The sequence below is a fragment of the Camelus ferus genome, chromosome 1 (genome assembly GCF_009834535.1).
Source record: "Camelus ferus isolate YT-003-E chromosome 1, BCGSAC_Cfer_1.0, whole genome shotgun sequence".
In the NCBI taxonomy this organism is placed as follows: domain Eukaryota; kingdom Metazoa; phylum Chordata; class Mammalia; order Artiodactyla; family Camelidae; genus Camelus; species Camelus ferus.
Genome location: NC_045696.1, coordinates 98,239,150 through 98,249,839, shown reverse-complemented (window position 1 = coordinate 98,249,839; position 10,690 = coordinate 98,239,150). Strand labels below are relative to the sequence as shown.

General features: G+C 37.9%; 1 long non-coding RNA gene across 2 annotated transcripts in view; it reads right to left on the bottom strand.

Annotated features, from left to right (window-relative positions):
• LOC116665806 overlaps positions 1-8,764 on the bottom strand; it is a 239,542-nt gene extending 230,778 nt beyond the window's left edge. For both annotated transcript variants that reach the window (XR_004322504.1, XR_004322506.1), the window contains exon 1: positions 8,505-8,764. This is a non-coding gene — a long non-coding RNA (uncharacterized LOC116665806). The remainder of the gene's footprint in view (positions 1-8,504) is intronic.
• Between the last annotated feature and the right edge of the window lie 1,926 nt (positions 8,765-10,690).

Sequence of the window (10,690 nt, the reverse complement as noted above, 5' to 3'; positions counted from 1 at the left end):
AGGAAGCTCATAGTGTCTTCCACACCTAGAAAAGTATCTGTCAAATAAATGGATGAATGCACCTAAGTCCCTAACAAGAGATCAAATACCATTTCCTAAAAATATTGTTTCCTAAAAAGTGCTTGGTGTTTTGTACATGCATTTTGAACAGTCAGAGGTACCAAAGGAATAATAAAAATATAGCCCCTGGGGATTTCCACTTCTGGGAAGATAGAATAGAGGTACTTTCCCCTATTCCTTCCACTAAGCACAACTAAAACCCTAAACACTGTATATACAATAAAAACAAAAAGACTCTGAATGGTGGAAGAAGATGGCAGACTAGCTAGGGACCTCAAGGCCCCAGAACAGACACAATGGTAAGCTCCTGGGTTTTCTTTCTGCTTCATATATACCAGACTTGGAGTTAAATAATATGACAATGCAGAAACACCAATGGTCACCAACAAAAATAAGCCCCCCAAAGAGCCTGCTCTCTCTAGCCAAAGGACAGAAAAGGGGAAGCCTAAAAAGACAGAATACTTTTACATAATAACATCTTCACTGTAGACAAATACTGCAGAAAAAAAATTGTGGCCTCACTCCTACTCACACCAGCAAAGGCCAAGTGTGGAGCCTAGGTTTCTACCCTCATGAGGCTGTAATGAGGTGCCCCAATGCCCCTGCAAGGGTGGACTCAGAGAGGTCAAGTAGTAAGCTGGGACTTTCATCTCCACTGGCCAGGAAAAAGCTTCTTCCACGATGTCACTGAAGACCACTGAATTCCATCCAGTGGAATTCTATCCCCTCGCAGCAGAAAGGAGCACCCCTCCTCCTCCCCACTGCAGTAGTATCCGAGGAGGCCTAGTAGAAGGTCAGGAAATCTCACTAGCAAGGCCACCCCCACCGTGGCCTCAGTTCTGGCTTACGCCAGAACTCCCACCTCTGCCTAGCAGTAAGACAGTGTCTCCCTACTCAGGCATCAAAGGAGGCTGAATGGCATGAAAAGAGGCTAACTCCATCTGGTAGCAATGACATGGCACAATCCCTTCCCCTGTCACAGTAGCATCAGAGAAAGCTAGATAAAACAGACAGCTTAAATAAGATCCAAGGTCTCGAAAGTGCAAAATGTCTAGATTCCAATAAAAAATCACTCATCACACAAAGAACAAAAAAAAATTTGAAACTGGATGAAAAAAAACACAATAGTTGCCAACACTGAGATGACAATGGTATTAGAATTATCTGACAATGATTTTAAAGCAGTCTTGATAGAAAGTTTCAATGTGTGGTATTCAGAGGGAATGGCCAAGATGATGGAGTAGGAAGAACCTAAGTTCACCTCCTCCCACAGGCATATCAAAATCACAATTATTACAGAGCAACTATCAATGAGAACAACCTGAAGAATGGCAGAAAAAAACCTTCTACAACTAAAGGTATAATGAAGAAACAATGTGATGGGCAGAGGGGGCAGAGACATGGTAAGGTTAAGACTCATACTGCCAGGTAGGCAATCTACAAATGGGAGAATAGTTACAATTGTAGAGAATTTCCCAAGAAGCAAGGGGTCCAAGCACCCATATTAGGCTACCCAGTCCAGGGGCCCTGCACCAGGGAGATGAGCCCCCAGAATGTCTGGCTTTGTGAAACCCATGGGGCTTACTTTCAGGAGAGCCAAAGGGCCGTGGGAAATAGAGACTCCACTCTCAAAAGACATACACGAAATCTCACAAACTCTAGGACCCAGGGAAGAAGCGTTAAGTTGAAAGGAACCTGGATCAGACTCACCTGCTGATCTTGGAGAGCCTCCCAGAAGGGCAGGAGGCAACTAGGACTCACTATGGGGACACAGACTCAAGCAGCAGGCATTTTGGAAAGCTCATACTATAAAGAGAACACTGGTGCTGGAGAGCACAATTTTGGAATCCTCCCTTTAGCTTATTAGTGCTGGGGCATGGACGTGGCCACCAGTGAGCTGGCACTAGTCCAGGAACCCCGTATCAACCACCAGAGTGGGTCCAGGCCCTGCCCACTTGTGGGTTTATACCAACCCCAAGACCTCCAGAGCCCTGAAGCCAGAAAGTCTGGGACTCAGCTCTGCCTACCAGCAGGCCAACACAGCTCCAGAATACCTGAGCTGCTCCAAGACATGTGGCATACTTACATGTCTAATCACGACACAGGATGCCAGAATATACAATGGGGGGAAAAGAGCGCCTTCAATGAAGGGTGTTAGGAAACCTGGACAGCTACAGGCAGAAGAATCAAACTAAACTACTTTCTCACACTACATACAAAAAATAAACTCAAAATGAATTAAAGACATAAATATAAGACCTGAAACCATAAAACTCCTAGAAGAAAACACAGGCAGTATGCTTTTTCATGTCAAGCTTAGCAATATTTTTTTGGATCTGTCTCCTCAGGCAAGGGCAACAAAAGCAAAAATAAACCAATAGGACTACATCAAACTAAAAAGCTTTTGCACAATGAAGGAAAGAATAAACAAAACCAAAAGGTTGCCTACTGAAGAGAAGATATTTGATAAGATATCTGATAAGGGGTTAATATCCAAAATAAACAAAGAACTCACATATCCAAAAAAAAAAAAACTAATTAAAAATGGCATAGGACCTGAGTAGACGTTCTTCCAAATAAGACATACAGGTGGCCAACAGGCACATGAAAAGATGCTCAACATCACTAATCAACAGGGAAATGCAAATCAAAACCACAATAAAATATCATCTCACAGCTGTGGGAATGGCTATTATCAAAAGACAATAAATAACAAGTGTTGGCAAGGAGGTGGAGAAAAGGGAATTCTCATGCACTGGTGGTGGGAATGTAAATTGGTGCAGCCCCCCTATGAACAACAGTATGGAGATTCTGTTAAAATTAAGAATAGAATTACCATGTGATCCAGAAATTCCACTCCTGGTATTTATCCAAAGAAAACAAAAATACTGATTTGAAAAGATATATACAGACCTATGTTCATTGCAAAATTATTTATAATAGCCAAGACATGGAAGCAACCTCAGTGCCTATCAATTGATAGTGGATAAAGAAGACAGAGTAAATATATACATACATAGTGAAATATTACTCAGCCGATTAAAAAAAAAAGAATGAAATCTTGATCTTGATATTTTCTACAACACGGATGGACCTAAAGGGTATTATGCTAAGTGAAATAAGTCAGACAGAGAAAGATAAATATTGAATGGTTTCACCTGTATGTGGAATCTAAAAACCAAAACAAATGAACAAACGTAACTAAACAGAAACAGAGTCCATACAGAAAACAAACAGGTGGTTGCCAGAGGGGAGGTGGGTGAGAGGACAAGAGAAAGAGGTGAGGAAAATTAAGAAATACAAACTTTCAATTACAAAATATCACAAACCTGCATTCAAGAACCTAGAGATCATAAAACATACAATGAACCACCAATTATTCTACTGTAATATTTCTGTGGAAGATGTCTCAACCAATAATAAGTCACTGAAGGTTACATTTCTTTCTTTTGCCATTAATTGAGTATTTGCAAAACTCTGCACACAACCAAAAGGGCTTACCATTTGTGGTATTATCATAAAGCCATATTCTGAAATCGTATCAGTCTTCTAGAGTACAACAGTCACGTCTGTTACACATAAAAATGTCAGTATGCTTGTTATGCAAATTGAGCAGATAAACACCCAATTACCCAATACACATGCACAAAATGTAGGCTTCGCATGTGAAAATAGTATAAAAGTGTACTGTGATAGAACCTAACAGAATTGTCCTGGAGGGAAACCCAAGGCATCTGCCTACATAAACCAGGAATTTACATCCTCTACTACTATCTCATCTGCCAGTGGTTACCTTGAAACACACAGCCCCTATGGAGACCACTTTTGCCACTGGTTCTGTCTGTTCCAAAACCACATGGAAACAGTTTTTAAGCGGGTCAAGGTAAAAACTTGCCACCAGATTAAGGGTCTGCCTCTGCAAACCTGCTGTCTTAGCTAAAGCCCTCTTGCCTGACAAGGAGTCAGCTTGCCCTGCCCCACTCAGATTCCAAGTTTAGAGGGCAAGTTTGCCTATTTCAAGCTAGAGTGGATGCCAAGAGTTCCATTTTTCTATCCTGGCAGGTTCAACAAATGGATACAGGCCCCCAGGAGGTACAGTGAAAGGTTCACATTTGGTTCTCAGGGAAGACTTTAAGGTGGAGTGAATTGGGCCATTTAAGCCTTTGTTCAATTGCCCAGGAGTCATGTAATCTTAATGCAAGTCACTTCATCTCTCTGAGCCTTAGTTTAATCATCTATGGATAGGGATACTGTTCAACCTCAGGGTTATTGGAAGGATAAAGTGAAGTAATATGTGGCAAAGTACTTGGTAGATGTCAGCCCTTAGTAAATGTTAGTAATAGTGATGATAGCTGTCCATTTCAAGCAAAAGAGAGAGAGCGGAAAGTCAAAAGGAAGCATCTTCCTGGTTCCTCAACTTGAGAAAGTAAAAGAATAAAATGTCCACACCTGGGTGGTCTTGAAGAGCTTAAAGATGAATCATGGATTACAAACAGCTTCTATCATGATTTCCTAGCTGAGTTACTATCTCCATTGCACTTTTCCAGTATCAGGAAAATGGAATTACCCTCTACTGAGTTTCTTGCCACTGTAATAAGAAGGCAAGAGGTCACTTAACCCTCACAACTGCCATAAGAGGTAAATAATAGTACTGTCATTATCAGGCTCTCTAAAAGACTGAGAAATAGAGTAAAAATTTGAACCTTAGTCTGTCTTAAGGCTGAAGCTCATGCTTGCTCTTTTATACCACACTGCTTTGTAATACATTGCAATATCAGCATTAATAATTCCTCTGAAAGTCACTCAAGTGTCATTAATACTTAATATATACCAAAAGTATAATGTGCCAGCCACTTTCATGCATTAAATTATACAACTCTTACAACAACCCTATGGGGTAGGTTCTACAGTTATCCTCATAACATAAATGTGAAAACTAAGACCCAAGAAATAACGCAGCTTGTCCAAAGTCAAATGGCTGGTGTCAGGGCTCAGATTAAAATCTAGACAGCCAAGCTTTACCTCTGGTGCTCTTGACCTTACTCGAGATGGATGTGCACAACAGCACCATGATTCTCAGCATTCATCTCACAACATTCTTCTCAGGGAGGTATGGCCAAGAATTACAAACTTGATCGGGGAAGCAAAACCATTTGCCCAAGATCACACAACAGGAAAACCAGAACTTAAACCAGGGCTTTCTGATGCTGATAAAAGCAGCTACTATTTACAGGGAGTCTATCAGGTGCCAGGCACTGAACTAGATACCTGATGTCTCAGAACAACCCAACAGTACCATTTCCTTCTTTTCACAGATAAAAATCTGAGTCAACAGTAATGGAATACACAGGTAGTTAGGTCGCCAATGAACTGGCAATTCAGGATTTGAGCCATGTCTTTCTATCTTCAAAGTCTATGCTCTTTAAAAACAACCCACACTATTCTCTTGAGCCTCAGTCTATTGTTCTCTCCACTGTTCTATAATTTCTTCCTTTTACCCAAAAAGAATTTGTTTCCCAAGATCTTATTTCACAACTGGAGTTTGCACATCTTTTCAAGATGGAACACAGACATTCCAAGGAACAAAGATCTCATCTAAGTTTTTTTTCCTTAATCAAATTATATCTAGTATTATTTGTTATAAATTATTATATTTTTCCCTTAGAGAAAAATGCTCCCACAGATCATGGGAGTTCGTGAAATGGTTGTGAAGAGCCAAAACCTTAAATTAGGCATTCTCTAGCTCAAAGAGGAATTATCTCACAAAAGGGCAAATTTGATGGGTATTTTTATTAAGATACAAGGAACTGGGCAAGTTACCCTCAACCTGAAAGATGAGAAGAGAGAGTTTTGAATATCCAGTAACTTTTTATGCTCTCACTATAAAGTAATAAAATATTCCCGGTCCAAAGGTACATTCAAGATCATCTATCCCAATTCTCATTTTATTTATTCAGGTTTGCTTACTCAAAAAAAGGATCTAAAGGAGCATTTAATAAAAATATAGATGCACTGGAACATCTCAAGATAAAAAATAAATAACCATATAAAGGAAGGAGAGTGACCATTACATTTGGAAAACTAAAGGGAGATTATAATTGTGCTTGGGTATCAGTTCCATTTGTGGCTTGCTGGCAGCAAAGGTAAAAATGGAAAATGTCATTTGTATATAACTTGTTATTTTATGTAATAATGTTAACAGTTAATTTATATTAGAAAAGATGAGGTAGTATGTAGCACAAAGTAAACTGCTTACTAAGTGTTCCTGTCTCCACTTAAAAGGGCCATTTTTCTTTATTTCACACAAATTTCAGATTAGAAGGTAGGAACTCTTTCTGAAATACCATGGTTTTGAAATTACTTTCTCCTGGGAATTGCTCCTGGGCACAGGTCTTTCCTTATCGAATAAATAAATAACTCCTATATTGTAAGATAAAATTTTTTAAAAAGTGATAAATTCTTCATAAATTTAAATTGCTCCAACACTAAAGTTCAAAAGAGAAAAAAGAAAGGAAGGGAAGGGGAGAGAGGGGAGAGGAAAAGACAGGAGGACGGCAAGAGGAGGAGAGCAAAAAAACCAACATCTAATACATGTGCATGTTTACAAAAGTTTAAGAAAATTTCCTCAAGATCTCAAGATTCAGCTGCCAGTATTTTCCCCTTAATCACTCAAGGCAACTCACCCACAAGGAACACAGTAATTCCAGGACAGCCACACCCACTTACTTATAAATGTTGATGAGGACTGGTGACACATAGGTGGTGACCATTTTTAAAAGCTATGGTATTTGACAGTTTGATTACTTAATCAAATAGTTTGATACATGATATGTATTGGTTCACTTATTCAAAAGTTTTAAAGTTTTAATAAATGTAAAATGGCTGAAGCACATGGAGACATAGACAAAGTCCTAATGAAACGGAGACAACATGGAACAAACCAAGGCTTCCCAACTGGCAGGACCTGCCAAGGGTACAGGTGTGCTAATGGAAAACAGGTGATCTGAGATAGTGCTCTGTCAGCCTTGGGGCTCCTGGAGCAAGCAGCCTTGGCTGTCTACCCCATTGTGTAAAAACAATATCATTGTCTATGTATGAAAAGAAGGGGAAAGCTCTAAAAGAGACTATGAAACAGCAGTAATGAATACAGACAGAGAATGTTGATGAGAAGGATGACTTGAAACAGAAGAGAAAAAAAGCCATTTGAGTAACAGTCACAAATGATCACGGAGATGTATTTGATTCAAAAGAACATAATAATTAGCAATATGAGTTACAGTTGTAAGCATTTCCAAGCAAGATAAATGGCAAGAGTTAAACAAGCAAAGAAATACATTAAATGCTCAAAGGATAGTAAAGTGTCTGAAACAACCCCCTTTATTAAAGTCTGCTTCTGGGATACCACAGGAAAATAAATAAATATTTTGTTTTTGTTTTGCTTTGTTATTTTTATTAAAGCTATACAATTCAAAATTGAATTCCTTTCAGTGTACTCTAAAATGAAACAACCAACTGGACACAGTTATTCAGACTTTAATTACACAGATGACTTTGAAATGCATTATTTTTTATTGGTAACTATAAAAATCAGCTTGAATACAAATATATATGCTTTTCCACAGACTAATAGTTAGTAGTATTTCTTATTTTAGTGAGTTTAAAATTCAAAATTTGATACTTGTACGCTAAGGAAAACAAAGCTTGGCTAAGTTACAAATTTTTATTTAAATGTAACTTCGATAATCATATGAAAATTGTTTCTTATTAATATTCAATTCAAACTCAAGTAATAAAATCCCTTTGAGAACGCTCACAATGGTTTGAAATCAAAGTGCCTTATTCACTTTCAAAACTTTTTATTCAATCCCAAATGTAGGGAAAATCTTAGAGTTAAACCTCCTAGAAACTGTTTATACCTTTAAGGCGTGACCAGTCAAGATGTATTGTTATTTTTATTATTCGAGGAATTCTATGGTTTAGGAATGTTTGTCAAAGTTACTTTTCTGTATCTCCACAAAAAAATAAAATTAACTCAAGACTAATCCCTCAAACCAGAGACAGTTACTCCTAACATTCCAGTCTAGTATATTCTTATAGACATTTTTCTTACACATATTTTTTACATAATAAACATTCTATAAATTTATATTATGCTTCTTAACCTAATATTAAGCATTTTCTAACCACTTAATTACATTTCAATCACATTATTTGTAATAGTTACATATTACTCCATCTTACAACTACATTATAATTTATTTCCAGCAGTATTGTTAAACATTTAAGTCAATATTTTACAGTATTTTACATACTTCCTTGATCAAAACATTAAAATGTGCACCAGTGTACAACCAAAAAAATCAAAATAAAAAACTATTTTAATACATGGCCAAATAAGAGAAAACTAAAAGCCTTAAAGATGAGTAGGAGATGAAATCACTCACCAGGGGTATTAGAGTCAGACAGGCCATAGGGGCTGGAGGCTGCAATTTAACCGAGTCAGCAAATAGGAGAGGAGAAGTCACAGCCATGAAGTCACAGCCATGAGAGTCAGAACTAAACTCTGCATACAACTGGGAGACGAGAGGCCTGTGCACTCTATTCTACAAACTCTGCTTCCCAGCCTTGGAAAGCTATGAAGAAGCTGGTCACGTTTTGAGGGATAAGGTTGAAAAAGAACCACCTGCAGGAAAGCAGAGCACCAAGCCTGTGCCATAGGCAAGAGGGTCATATCCCCTGGGTATGGAAATCCCAACATAAGAAATTAATAGAACAGTTTGTCCAAACCAGTAAAACTCATAAATCCTTGGAAGAGGCAAATACGAAATCATTCCACAGGAATGACTCCACAGAGACAATTCCATAACCCAGGACACTGGGACAGCTGTGGTAAACAACCCCTACCAAAGAACTGCTCACAGTGAAAAATTGTAAGTCCTACACAGAAGTGAGCTAGGCTGAAGCAGATTGAGTAGATGCAACTAACGGAATCGTTTGAACCCTAAGACTGAAGATAACAGAGCAGTCCAAAAGAAACTTGCAAATAAATATGAAAGTAAGTATCAAATGATCAAAGAAATAGAGAAAAGAACAGACAATCAATGTCAAGAAGAAAGGATTAGATATAAATGTGTTTTTAAAAAAGAAATTCTATAAATAAAAATGTATGATCAATGCAATTTTTTTAATTTAAGTGTTTCAATTCAAAAGCAACTGAGTGGAGCTGACCATGATGGGTGTCTGTGCAAGGTCAATGAGTGGGGGCACAGATGCAATGATAAATGGGACACATACAGGTAGACAGAGGCAATAAATAAATATAATGAAGTTAAAGGAAGTTGATTTCCTTACTGTTAGAGAGAGGAGTACCAAATGTGGAAAGAGGAAAAATAAAGTGGACTGGAATTGAAGGTATTAGTGGAACTTATAGGTGTCAATAGTGTCAATATAGATAATTTGGGAAGTAAATACAGAAGTGTATATATATCTTTATGTGTATGTATCTAAATAGATACATACAGAAGGAGAGAGAGAGAATGGGAGAGTGATCTGGGCATAAAGCAATGAGTACACCTAACACTCAGATCTCAGTTTCTAAATAACCACTCTCCACTAAAAGGAACCACAGGGCTCCTTGGAGAAAGGCTGCTTCCTGAGCTGGGACAAGGAAAGTATAAGGTGAGCCTGGAATATCTTCAGGCCAAAAAGTAGGAAAATGCTCAAAGAAACATGGCTAAAAAAATCAAAGACACAGACACCAGTGTAAAGGGATTCCTAGCCAATTTTTGGACAATTTGAGCATCAAGACAGAAATGCATGGGTCCATAATGATATAAATAAATAAATGAATACCTAAACATGAAGGAAAAAAAACTTTTTCTTGGAGTCAAGTGCCAGTGAATAAATGGAGATAGAGTAAAGAAATCAGAAAATCACAATTTGGCAACCATCAGAGTAATCATTAATTCAGCCAAGACACATCAATGAATGCTAAAGGTACTCGGTGAAAGTTTAAGAAGTGGGATGCATAGTTGCAAAGAACTTCTTCACAAAATCCTCATCAATTACAAAGGGATAAAGAGTACCTTTACAGTGGAGAATTCTGACAGATATCACTTTAATCACGGTTATGATCACCAATAATGGGACAAATCAAAACCATGTGCCACCTGATAGGAGCAATGAGAAGAATAAGACATCACTTCTGTGATATTCCTATCGAATTACATAACTGGAACTTAACCATGAGGAAATAACAATGATATGAAAACTGAGGGACATTCTACAAAATAACTAACCTGTAATCTTCAAAAGTTTCAACATGAAAGTCAAGGAAGACTGAGGAACGGTTCACCGAAAGGGGACTAAAGAAACAAGACAACTACACACAATGCCTAATTCAGTGCTAAGTTATTTTATTATCAAGGGCATTACTGAGACAACTGAGAAAACCTGAAAGGAATCTGAGTAGGCAGTAGTAAAGTATCAATGTTAATTTCTTGATTTTGATGTTGTTTGTGATTATATAGGGGAATTTCCTTGTTTGTAAGAATTATACACCGAGGTAATTGGAAGTGATAGGGCATCACATCGGCCACTTTAAAGTATGTCCAAAAAAAAATTCATTCTA